The sequence below is a fragment of the Camellia sinensis genome, chromosome 3 (genome assembly GCF_055761805.1).
Source record: "Camellia sinensis isolate YWXY chromosome 3, ASM5576180v1, whole genome shotgun sequence".
Classification (NCBI taxonomy): Eukaryota; Viridiplantae; Streptophyta; class Magnoliopsida; order Ericales; family Theaceae; genus Camellia; species Camellia sinensis.
In genome coordinates this window covers 140,761,389-140,773,442 of record NC_138963.1, presented here as the reverse complement: position 1 = coordinate 140,773,442, position 12,054 = coordinate 140,761,389, and the positions used below count along the sequence as shown (strand labels likewise).

Here is a 12,054-nt window from a genome sequence, read left to right as displayed (position 1 = left end):
CATCGATGTTTACTTGCAACCATTAGTAGAAGAGTTAACTAATCTGTGGGAGCATGGTGTGGAAACATATGATGCCTCTACCGGCCAAATATTTACAATGCATGCAGCAGTCATGTGGACCATCAATGATTTCCCTGCATATGGTTCGTTGTCTGGTTGGAGTACAAAAGGTTACTTGGCCTGCCCTAATTGTAACGTGGATGCATCATCTCAGCGTTTGCGCAATAAGATAGGGTTTATGGGTGCTCGACGGTACTTACCTGAGAACCATAATTGGCGTAGAAGTAAGCTATTCAACGGTGACATTGAGAATCGGTCCAAACCTGTCGAGTTATCGGGAGAACAAATACTGGAGCAAGTTAATTTGGGTACGTACAGGCCATATGGAAAGCATCCAACCAACCAAAAAAGACAAATGACTGAAAATCCAACTCCGAACTGGACAAAAAAAAGCATTCTTTTCGACCTACCCTATTGGAAAACACTTAAGCTTCGACATAACCTTGATGTCATGCACATAGAGAAGACTATATGTGACAATCTGCTTGGGACACTATTGAGCATTGATGGCAAGAACAAGGACACCGACAAAGCACGTTTGGATCTAGAGGACATGCGAATACGAAAGGACTTACACTTGATAAGGCATGCGAATGGCTCTTTCCTAAAGCCTTCGGCATCGTACACATTGTCCCCAGCAGAACGAATAGGGTTTTATGATTTCTTGAAATCAATTAAGTTTCCTGATGGCTATGCGGCAAATGTATCCAATTGTGTCACCGCGAATGGTTGTAAGTTAGTTGGCCTCAAGAGTCATGACTGTCATGTCCTTCTACAACGACTTCTTCCCACTGGGATGCGAGGATACCTTCCTACCGAGATTGGGACCACATTGTTTGAGTTTGGAACTTTTTTTAAACAGTTGTGCTCGAAGACATTGAGGGTGACTGATTTGGAGAAATTGCAAGAACAAATCGTACTTATACTTTGTAAGCTTGAAAAGATTTTTCCTCCAGCTTTTTTCGATGTGATGGTCCACTTGGCAATTCATTTGCCTTACGAGGCTAGGCTTGGAGGGCCTGTCCAATTTCGATGGATGTATCCTATTGAGAGGTATAACAACGAGTCAGGAATTTTTTCTTGTAATTATAGTTCAATATGAACATACTGACGATCACGCCGATGTTTATGTGTAGGATGCTTGGACTTCTTAAACGATTTGTGGGCAATAAAGCTCGTCCAGAAGGATCCATTGCGGAGGCCTACATATCCAAAGAGTGTACGATGTTTTGTTCAATGTATTTGCATGGAGTTGAAACGGTGTTCAACCGGGAAGAAAGGAACTACGATGGGGGTGCCAATGGCCCGGGGTTGGCGATCTTCACTCAAATTCTTCGTCCTTTTGGTCAACTCCCCAGGGCTGTTGATGTGTCCGTAGCTGACCGTGAATTGGCTCATTGGTTTGTCCTACACAATAGTTTGGAAGTGGATGAATATCTAGAGTATGCTTCTTCATCATATATGCAACATACCTTTCCTTCATGGTTTTTATTTTTTAAAGTCTTCATTATTCTAATTACTTATCATGTACTTCGTATTAACTAGGGAACACAAGCTCGTGTTGCAACAAAAATATGGAAGTTCATGCAACATTGCAACGCGACAATGCAAAGAATTTCCTAAATGGTTCAAAGCTCGCGTAAGATTATGTAACGTGTTACTCTAAAGTGTGGACCTAACGTTGAATTATTCTAACTTTGAATTGACATGACATACTTTCTTCTGTAGATGAACCAGTTGCGAAATGAAAACTCACCCGAAGCAACCGATGAGATGTGGGCATTAGCCAATGGACCTAATGCATTAGTCAATACATATTCGGGATGCATTTGTAATGGCGTCCGATTCCATACTATCGACCGTGATAACCGTCGTAAATGTCAAAATAGTGGGTTGGTAGTGGAAGGCGACCACCAAGGCCAGTTGATCAAGTTCTACGGCTACCTTTGTAAAGTGTGGGAACTGACATATTTGTTTGGACACCGGGTTGTTTTGTTCCAATGTGAATGGTATAACACCGGTAGTACTCGAACTTTGCGTGTCGAACCACATGTGACAACTGTTGATGTAAGAAGTCGATGGTATAAAGATGACTCCTTTGTGTTCCCAGGCCAAGTTCAACAAGTTTTCTACGTTCCTGATACGAAGTTAGGGCCGAATTGGCGAGTCGTAGAAAAGTTTCAACATCGACGAATTTGGGATGTGCCAGAGTTGGATGTGCCAGAATTTGATGAAGTGTTGCAAGATGATGAAAATAGTACTGTTGTACCAACTGAGCCTATTGATGATGTTGTTTTACGTCGGGATGACATTGAACCGCAAATTATTTCAATGGAAGTTTCTCAGTCCAATAAGCGTGTACAACTGGAGGGTGTTATGGACAATGATTTCATCTGCGATGACGACGATGACCTAACAATCTCGGGTGATGACGAAGAACATGAGATGGAAAGTGATTTTGATGCAGATACGGACCTAGAATTTTAACTCAGTTTGTTTCTTTGTTTGGCTTGTTTTGTTGATGTCATGAGGGCAATTAAGAATATTGAAGAAATTGTAATTTGAATTTCATGCCTACTCTTGAATTTCATGTAATTTGAACCTTCTAATTTTAATTTCCTCTACACTTTGTATGAACTGTTAGAGCAAATTGAGGATCAAATTCATACTCAGTTCAGTTTTTCCAGTCGGACACCTGTGCTGTTTGGCTGCTTTTCCCACAATTTGTGCTGGTTTGCACATCTGCTCTGTCTCTGTTTGCTGAGTTTGACAGTTCGCCGCTGTCTTTGTCCACTTTGGCTGCTTCATGCTTCACTGATATGCTTAGGTGCTAGGTCCCTTATATAGAATGTAAGTTCTTTATATTGTTACTACATACTAGCCATAATGGAAATTATGAACCATATACTATCTCAATGGTAAATCACAAGTTATAGTAAATCATGTGTTCTTAAGACTAATTGCTTCATGCTTGTTTAATCTGTGATAATTGCGTTTGCAGGGTTACAAACTTCCATTTCTTTTAAGTTGCCCACCAAGTAGTAAATGTGTTTTTGCAAACATCACATTTGTTCCCATCTATGAATTTTCTAATGAATTGGTTTAAGTGTGAGGATCTACTGACATCATATGCAAATAGTGAGAGAGAGGTTTTCCCTTTGATATTAGTATAATAATAATTATACTAATAATTACTATTATGTAAAATTCTGTGTGGTGCTCTAGTCAACAAGCCTTCAAAGGATGGCTTAGGAAACCAGAACTGTACATAAAGCTGAAAATGCAGCCTTCATGTGAAGAACCAGTGGTCTGTCAATGGTGCTGCATAATTATGTGTGGTGCTCTAATACAGTTCAGAACATCACATGCACACAAACTCTCACGGCTGCAGCTATTACTCTCAGTCGGGAAGGTCCAGAGTTGTCGTCCAGTCCAGCAATTGCTCAGTATGGGTGTCTGAAAGTCAGTCATGTCGTCGTCTTCATGTTGCAGCGGTTTGTCGAGTTACTTACTGTTGCCTTATCACGATCTGTGTGTCAAGTTGTATTAACTGGGATGGTATTTTTGTGGTCTTTATGGATCCCCTATTCAGCTGCATTATTGTGTCTGCCAGCTTTGTCTGGCAAGATTTTTATGGTAGGTTATGGTTACATTTAGATAGGATTTTGTTCTATGTTAAAATATGCATTTGACCTATGGTTTAAGTTGTGGAAGGTCCTACTGCAGCCCTCTGTTTATTTTGAGTAGTAGTCTCTGCTCTAGCATCTCTAGCAGCAGATGCTTCTCTCCAGGATGATAATTAGATTTATGTGTCCCAAAATTGCGCGGGGCTGCAGTCACAACTTCATATAAATGTCAAGGCTAATGACTGAGAATTTGTGCTAGGTGTAGGCCACCGCCAAGTTTGAACCAGGTAAACAGGAGGGGAATCGAACCCTTATTGGTAGCGTGGGAGCATACCCACTTTTGCTTTGATTGTAGTTGAACTCTCCATGTTTGAGGATCTGCTATGCTGGCTGGGAAAGTGATTGCTTGAGCCAAAGAAGTTTAGCCCACTGCACCTTAGGGTGCTGGGTTCTCCACAAATTCGAAGCAGATTGAATAGAGAAGCACCCATCAGAGGATGCCAGCCAAATAGCTTTATCCTCCATATTAGTTGGGTTACCCTGAACATTAGCCTTAATGTCATCTAATTCCCAAGTCTGGCACACAGGCCATCTCCATCTCCCATCATCTATAATGGAAGCAACCTTAGCCTAAGCTAGAGAGCCTACATCATAAATAACTCAATCTGCAAATCGTTCCTTCAAAGGACCAAGAGGATGCCAATTATGAAGACAAAGAAAAGTGTTCTGCCCGTTACCCACTTTAAACCAATATGCTGGATGAGATCATTTGTAAGGGGAGTATGTTGCTCATGTTTGTTCTTGTTTTTGTTCGTATTTGACATGATCACAAACCATTAAAAAAACTAGGAAGACAACACTCTATGAATGCTGCTGGAGCAGATTTAGGCTCAATGAAAGGTGTATGACCTGATTTTGGGGTGTATTGTGATTGTATAGTTGCATGTTTTGGGATGTGATTTATGGAATGTTGTATTTTGGGGAGTATGTTGCTCATGTTTGTTCTTCCTTATTATGTCTCAGTTTGTTAGTTACCATTGATCGTATCTGACGAGTTCCATTTCTTCCAATGCAAGGAAGTTTCCTACCCTTGTCACGCATCAAGAACCTGTCGCGTCTAAAGTTAATGAGACAAAAGTGACAGTCAAATTCCAACTGAAGAAGGTTCTCTGCATGGGAGTTGCTGTTTTCCAACTGTGCAATTCAGTGTTAATTTTCTGGTTTCATTGTTGAAGAAGAACTGGCAAAATGTGAGTTTCGTGTCTTTTCAAAAGTAAAAGAAGTAAGTTGCCATGAATTCATGATTAATTTTACTCAACTGTTACTAGGGGCTGTGCAGCAAATCTGGCACTGCTGTTACTTTTCTGTGATCCTTTCTTCATAAATAATGTTCATTTGTTTACTGCTGTGCGTAAATTTACATAAATAACGTACATTTGTTTTGGTATGTATTGCTTGGTTCATTTTAATTTCATTAGATGAACAAAATGTGCACTTCAAAACCATCAGTTGAAGGTTTAGGTCTATATATTACTTATCTCTTCACTGTGCACCTCTTCACTACTTTGCCGGCTACCACTTATCTCGGAGCCGCAGTCATCCTTATCTTTCCCCACATTACCTATCTTCTCCAACAACTTGGTCATACAATTGCACGGAGCCTGCTCTGTTACTGCTGTAGAATCAAAATTCTCGCAGACTCTTACTGGATACACTTTTTCCTTGCAAAATAGCTTCACCGTCTGGTGAATGAAGTCTAGACTCTTGGTTATAATTGTAACTTTGCCACAGTGGAATGAGACATTATTAATAGTATAATCATCAAATTGCATGACTTCTCCCCATATCACACCAATGCTTCGAAATGTATCCACACTCCACAAATTAAAGGGTATACCATAACAGGTTACCCATACACATCTTTCATAATCAACTATGTACCCCGGATGCCACTCCTCCATTGAACTACACCATTTAAAGATCCATTCCTTTAAACTCTCCTTACTACTCTTCAATTCCTGAACTGATTGAAATGATAACACTGCTATCCTTCATTCCTTTGCTCTGACTTGCACCTTCATCAAGCCTCACTTCTTGCATTCCTCCTTGAAAGCTGGGAATGAGAAAAATTTGTGGAGTTTGACAACTAGGCTTTTATACAGCCACCTATTTCCTACTTCTCTAACCTGAACAATTGCTTCCTCCTTCCCATAGCTGCTGCCATTTCTAACGACCTCAACATAGGACTTACTCCCTCCATAATCTCGCCATCTCAGTATGCCAACCTTTTGGACGCCTATATTGACAGTCTCACTGTCCTTCAGCATTCCTTGAGGATTTCCTCCTGGTTGATGGCTCACTTTATCCCCCCTTGTAATACTTCTCTCCTCTTTGGTAAACTTTACTCGTTTGACCTTTATCTCTTTGTCATCACACCATAACCCATCTGCTCTTTGCACTGCTACCTCAGCAGCTACTGGACAATCGTACCGAACAAAACCGAATCTCAAACCTGTTAGCTTCCTCATTTTCACTGGTATAAACATGTCCTTAACAACACCAAACTTGGAGAATAAGCCAAATAGACCTTTGGGGTTCATGGACTCACGGATGTTGTCTACAAAAATTGTAAATAGACCCCCTCCCCTACGATCCCCTGAATACCTTACCGGTCCTTTTCTTCGTACAACTGGTTTCCAGCCTCTGTTATCCATTCTGCCCTCAAGATTGTTTCTTATTACTTAATTAGCTAGAGTTTATAACTGCGAATGCCTTTTTTTTTTTTCGTTTGCCATAGAAATAAGACTATAATTATGAACAAAATACTGCATTAAAAATAAGTAGCTAAATACAAGCTAATGATTAATTGTTAAATATATATAACCTATCACTCCATCATGATAATTCCATACAAACCAAGAATACTTGAAAAGTTTCGACCATTAAACCTATGTTAAGTAGAATTTCACTTCATTGTATCTTCTTTAATACGTCGCTTTGAGTGAATTTCCATGATCTATTTGGAAAATGTAATATAGATATGTTTCTATGCATTGAAAATGCCAAGTGCTATGGAAACTTGAAGAATCCATGTTTAAACTCTAAGCAAACACCAAAGTATAACCGACCACCCTCCCAAATCTAATCTTAATTATAACCGACCACCCTCCCAAATCAGCACATTATATTGCGTACATGTTAAGCTAAATTTAGCTTTAACATCCAATCTCAAATCAAACACAACCACATCCATGTCATAATAACAAAATTTAATTGATCCATAATTTGTCTTCATAGATATTTGCATCCAATCTCAAATCAACCACACCCATATTTTTGCATCAACATGCGATACATGTTAAATGTTTAGTGCAATACCAATTGACTAAGGCTATCAATTTCCTTAATGGGCTTCCAAAACAAAGCTATCAATTTCCTTCTCTCATTTTCAGTTCAATCTCTTTATTTCTTATTTTTTATTTTATGACACCCTTCCCTTCTTAAAATTGGAACTAGGACATTTGATTCAACTGTTGTAGTATTTGAAAATCAAAATCAACATACTGAAATATAGAGTTTTGGTTTCAAAACCAACATTGTTGGTTGAGGAAAAATCTGGTTTTGTAATGTTCTATAGTTAGTTTATATATATATATATATATATATTTATTTTATGTTTTCTTCGAATTTTTTTCTCATATTTTGAAGCTACAATATGATCCCCCCCCCCCAAAAAAAAAAAAAAAAATTCTGAAACCCTTCTTTTCTTGAATTCAAAATTAGGGCATTTCACTGGATTAGGATGACAATATATTTGAAGATTGCATTTTTTTTTATAAAAAAAAAAATTGAATTATTTTCTCATGTTCTGAATCTACAATTTGATTTTTTTCCCCTTATCTAAAACCACTCCCATTTTAAAACGCGGAGAACCTTGCAATCCCAGGTGTTAGAAATGATGTAAGTTGCCCTACACTAAATGTTTTGTTTAACCTATAACAATAAAAGAGCATACATTCCATTGCATAAATTTCATTCTGTACTTTTGGGGAATCAAGAGTAGAATGTGATGACACCTGTGCCTTCCATTTGATTTTCTTTTCTTATTTTTGCAAGATGTAAACCATCGTAATTCATAAATATTATATTCTCCATGAATTTGATTTCATTCAGTCATGCAGGCATCTTTTCTCTTTACGGTGGTAGGGACAACAGGCTTTTTCGGTGTTCTTGCCGGGCAGCTTCCTCGGGTAACTTGACATAATATCCTTTCTCTCCGATTGAGTTGATATTATTTTGTTCCTTGAGATTTCCACTAATATGAAATTATAAGATAGTAAAAAATATATATTTATTAACTTATGTAATTGATTAGTTAATAAAATTATTTTTAAACAATAAGCAAATATACAAAAAAACAAAATTACATGTATAGCTATGGGAACCTAATAAAAATAATTACAAATCTATTTTTAAAAATTTCAGAATAAATGGGTTTGAGTAGGAAGGACATTGCTAGATTAATGTGTATCACCATCATGTTCTCTTAGTTTACCATTGCTTAACGAGCATTTTATTATTGAGTAGACAGTGTTGTGTCATTATTGCAGCAATTACACTACTAATTTATGCGATGTTTATTACTCATGTATGTTTGTTACGTAATGTAGGTACAATGGTTCCGGGAGTCAAGACAGGCCGACGGAAGAGAGCAACAAGTGGCAACGTACTATCAACATCTGAAGCATGTCCACAGGAGAGTGGCACCCCGATGATGTTCTCTGATGAGACGCAACCACCAGATGATACACAAACTGTGGTGGAGGAGACGCAGCCAGGTGGAGTGGGTAAGAGCATACTATTTAGTTGTTTAAAAATAATTTGGTTTTTTTTTTGGGGGGGGGGGGTGCATAAGTCATCAAGTAAGGCAATGAAAACCCCATAAAGGCAAATAAAAACAAAGGAAAAAAAAACTAAACATTAATATACACATAACAAGGACACTTACACAAGAAATAAAATATTAGGTACACAACCTTCCAAGTTGGTAGCAACAGTCGGCATAACAATTTACGAAGACTTTATGCATAATTTACCAACACTTTATCCAAGTTGTCGCATAATTTTCCAAGATTGTATGAAGCCAAACAGTAGCTGCCAGCAACAGTAGTCATAATTAACGTCCGATTTTATATCCACAAACAGTAGCTGGCAGCAACAGTAGGCAGCAAAAAAAGTGACAGGACTTTACGTGCAGCATTTTCTTTTTGTACTCCATTAGCAATGTTTGTAATGTTGACAACGTTCCCCTTTTGTAGTAGGGCAAACGAGGTCAACTCGTGTTCGAGGACCTACATTAGGCAAAGGCGTGCAGAAAAAAATTGCTAGGAAAAAGGGGGAGAAATTACATGTCTACGTCAATCGGGTGTTGAACGCAATCACAGGAGGGAATGCAACCCCAGCGACGAATGAGTTGGGCCTTCAAATTAGACGATTGTGCCCTCTTCAGAGCGTGAAGTCATGGATAAAAATTGATCAAAGTACCAAAGATGCGGTCATCCAAGCGGTGCTAGTATGAGATTCATCTTGCCATAATGTCTTTATTATATAATTTGTACTTCGTTAAATTAATTGTTCAACTAATTCTGTATCTATGTTTGTAGGACAAGTTTGTTATCGGCGATGATTTTGATAACGATGAACAAGCTCAACAGATCCTCGATAGGAAGGCATATTTGCTATACAAGGATTAGAGGTACAATCTAAAGCAAGAGTTCCTCGAACTTGAGGAAAAGGGTGTTGATGACCCCTACAGTCGTCCGCCTAGTGGAGTGAGCTTGGAGGACTGGAAATATTTGATTGATGTTGCTTGGAAAGACGAATCTCACCTGGTAACAAATAAATTAGAAAGGCCATTATTGAAATTAATTTATGTGTTAATATGTAAAACTTCTTCACTAATAGATGTACAACTTCTTCACTGAAACTTAGTAAAGCATGTTCTTTTTTTTTTTTTCTTTTAATATTTTTGTAGAAACGGTCTACGGCTGGTAAAGCAAATAGGGGTATGCTCCCCTATAATCATACAAGTGGATCGCGATCATTTCCTATAGCAATGTCGCTAATGGTGAGAAGTTAATTTAGACATGTAATGGATGATTAATTCTTCTTGATTGTGACTATTACCATGTACTAATTCGTCAATGGATTTTTCCCGAACATAACAGGCAAATGAGGATGGGGATATAGATTTCCCCGAATTTTATAAGAAAGCACACAAGTCTAAGAAGACGGGAGATTGGATTGACCCCAAATGTGGTGAGCTACATGTGAGTATTGAATGTTGAAACAAAGTGTGATGCATATCAATTAATAAAGTTTTTTTAAATTCCTTCTCCCATCTTCACTTTATTGTTTTGTTGGCATTACAGGATGATATGGTGAATCTACAAGTGACAGCCACCGTTGCGGGGTTGCAATTGACCCACGAAGAAATATCAAGGCAAGTGCTCGGGGGAAAAAAAAATTACTTGCGTGGATGTGGGGTAGGCCCACAACCCTCTTCCACAGCTTCTAGTGCGGCACGAGCACATGATAAACATATGGAGTTAATGAGAGCGGAACTGGAGGTTCTTCGTGAGCAGCGTCAAAGTGATCACGAGGAGTTGCTGAAGGAGAAAGAGGAGCGGCAAAGGGATCGGGAGGAGCTATTGAAGGAGAAAGAGGAGCGGCAAAGAGATCGGGAGGAGCTATTGAAGGAGAAAGAGGAGCGACAAAGAGATCGGGAGGAGCTATTGAAGGAGAAAGAGGCGAGCGAAAGAGATCGGGAGGAAATTACGAGGGAAAGAGAGCAGCTAATCAAACAAGTTGATGAAGAAAAAAAAGCACGGGAGGCACAACAACTACAACTCAATCATCTAAACGACGTGGTGTCACGGCTCACAACCCTCTTGCCAGGTTCAGACAGTCATCCTACTATTCGGTAAACATAATTTTCTTACTATTCGGTAAACATAATTTTCTTGGCACTGCAAGTTGTACAAAAAAATATGGATCATATTTTCATAGAATTGTCTTCTAAAGTTGTTATGCAAATATTTTCTTTGTGATGTGCTTCGAATAGGTTATGAGGCATCATGTGAGTAGACATTGCAGCAGCCGACCTGGTGTTTTGATACATTACAGAAAGGACCGTACTCTGATTTCTATAAGGTAACCAACTCCAATTGAATGTGATTTGAGATTTAAGACTAAAGAGAAATTAGAATGAATTTTGATTTACTACAATATAATGAGTGCCATATAACTACTGCAAAGGAGCTTTGATTTCAAAACGCTAACTGTGAAGAATGAATATGTGATTCTTAATAATAAATTTGTAAAAATAAAACCAACACTAATTTGAACTGAATAATGTGTAAAACAAAATTAAAATTTGTTTGGATTTTTGAAAAGCAGTTCTTAGGATATTACTCTGGTTTCCAATGGACACAATGCCACCTAGTCACATCCAATATATATTTGTTGCAAATAATTCTTCTCCATAGTGCATCTTTATGTACACCAAACACACTCCGGGGATGGCAGTGGGGACAGACGAGACAGACGGGACGTAATTAGCACGTGTACGTTGGGAGCATACCCGAAAAACGCCATAAACTTAGCCAAGAAAAGGGCTTCGAGGGCCGAAAATTGAGAGCAGCCCCCGACGCACTACGGGGATGGCACGAGTAGCTTCCTCATGTAAAATAGGACTTGTGAGGACAGACGGGACGTAATTAGCACGTGTACATTGGGAGTTAGCGTGAAAAATGCCATAAACTTAGCCGAAAAAAGGGCTTCAAGGGCCGAAATTTGAGAGCAGCCCCCAAAGCACTATGGGGATGGCACGGGTAGCTTCCTCATGTCAAATAGGACCTGTGGGGACAGACGGGACGTAATTAGCACGTGTACGTTGGGAGTTAGCGTGAAAAACGCCATAAACTGAGTCGAAAAAAGGGCTTCGAGGGCCGAAATTTGAGAGCAGCCCCCAAAGCACTACGGGGATGGCACGGGTAGCTTCCTCGTGTCAAATAGGACCTGTGGGGACAGACGGAACGTAATTAGCACGTGTACGTTGGGAGTTAGAGTGAGAAACGCCATAAACTTAGTCGAAAAAAGGGCTTCGAGGGCCGAAATTTGAGAGCAGCCCCCAAAGCACTACGGGGATGGCACGGGTAGCTTCCTCGTGTCAAGTAGGACCTGTGGGGACAGACGGGACGTAATTAGCACGCGTAGGTTGGGAGTTGGCGTGAAAAAAGCAATAAACTTAGCCGAAAAAAGGCGTTCGAGGGCCAAAACTTGAGAGCAGCCCCCGAAGCACTGCGGG

General features: G+C 39.3%; 1 long non-coding RNA gene across 1 annotated transcript; it reads left to right on the top strand.

Moving 5' to 3' along the window:
* Positions 1-4,693: 4,693 nt before the first annotated feature.
* LOC145821141 (uncharacterized) lies at positions 4,694-8,546 on the top strand. Its single transcript, XR_014363180.1, has 3 exons — positions 4,694-4,936; positions 7,868-7,936; positions 8,357-8,546. It is a non-coding gene; the product is annotated as an uncharacterized LOC145821141 (long non-coding RNA).
* The last annotated feature ends 3,508 nt before the right edge of the window (positions 8,547-12,054 follow it).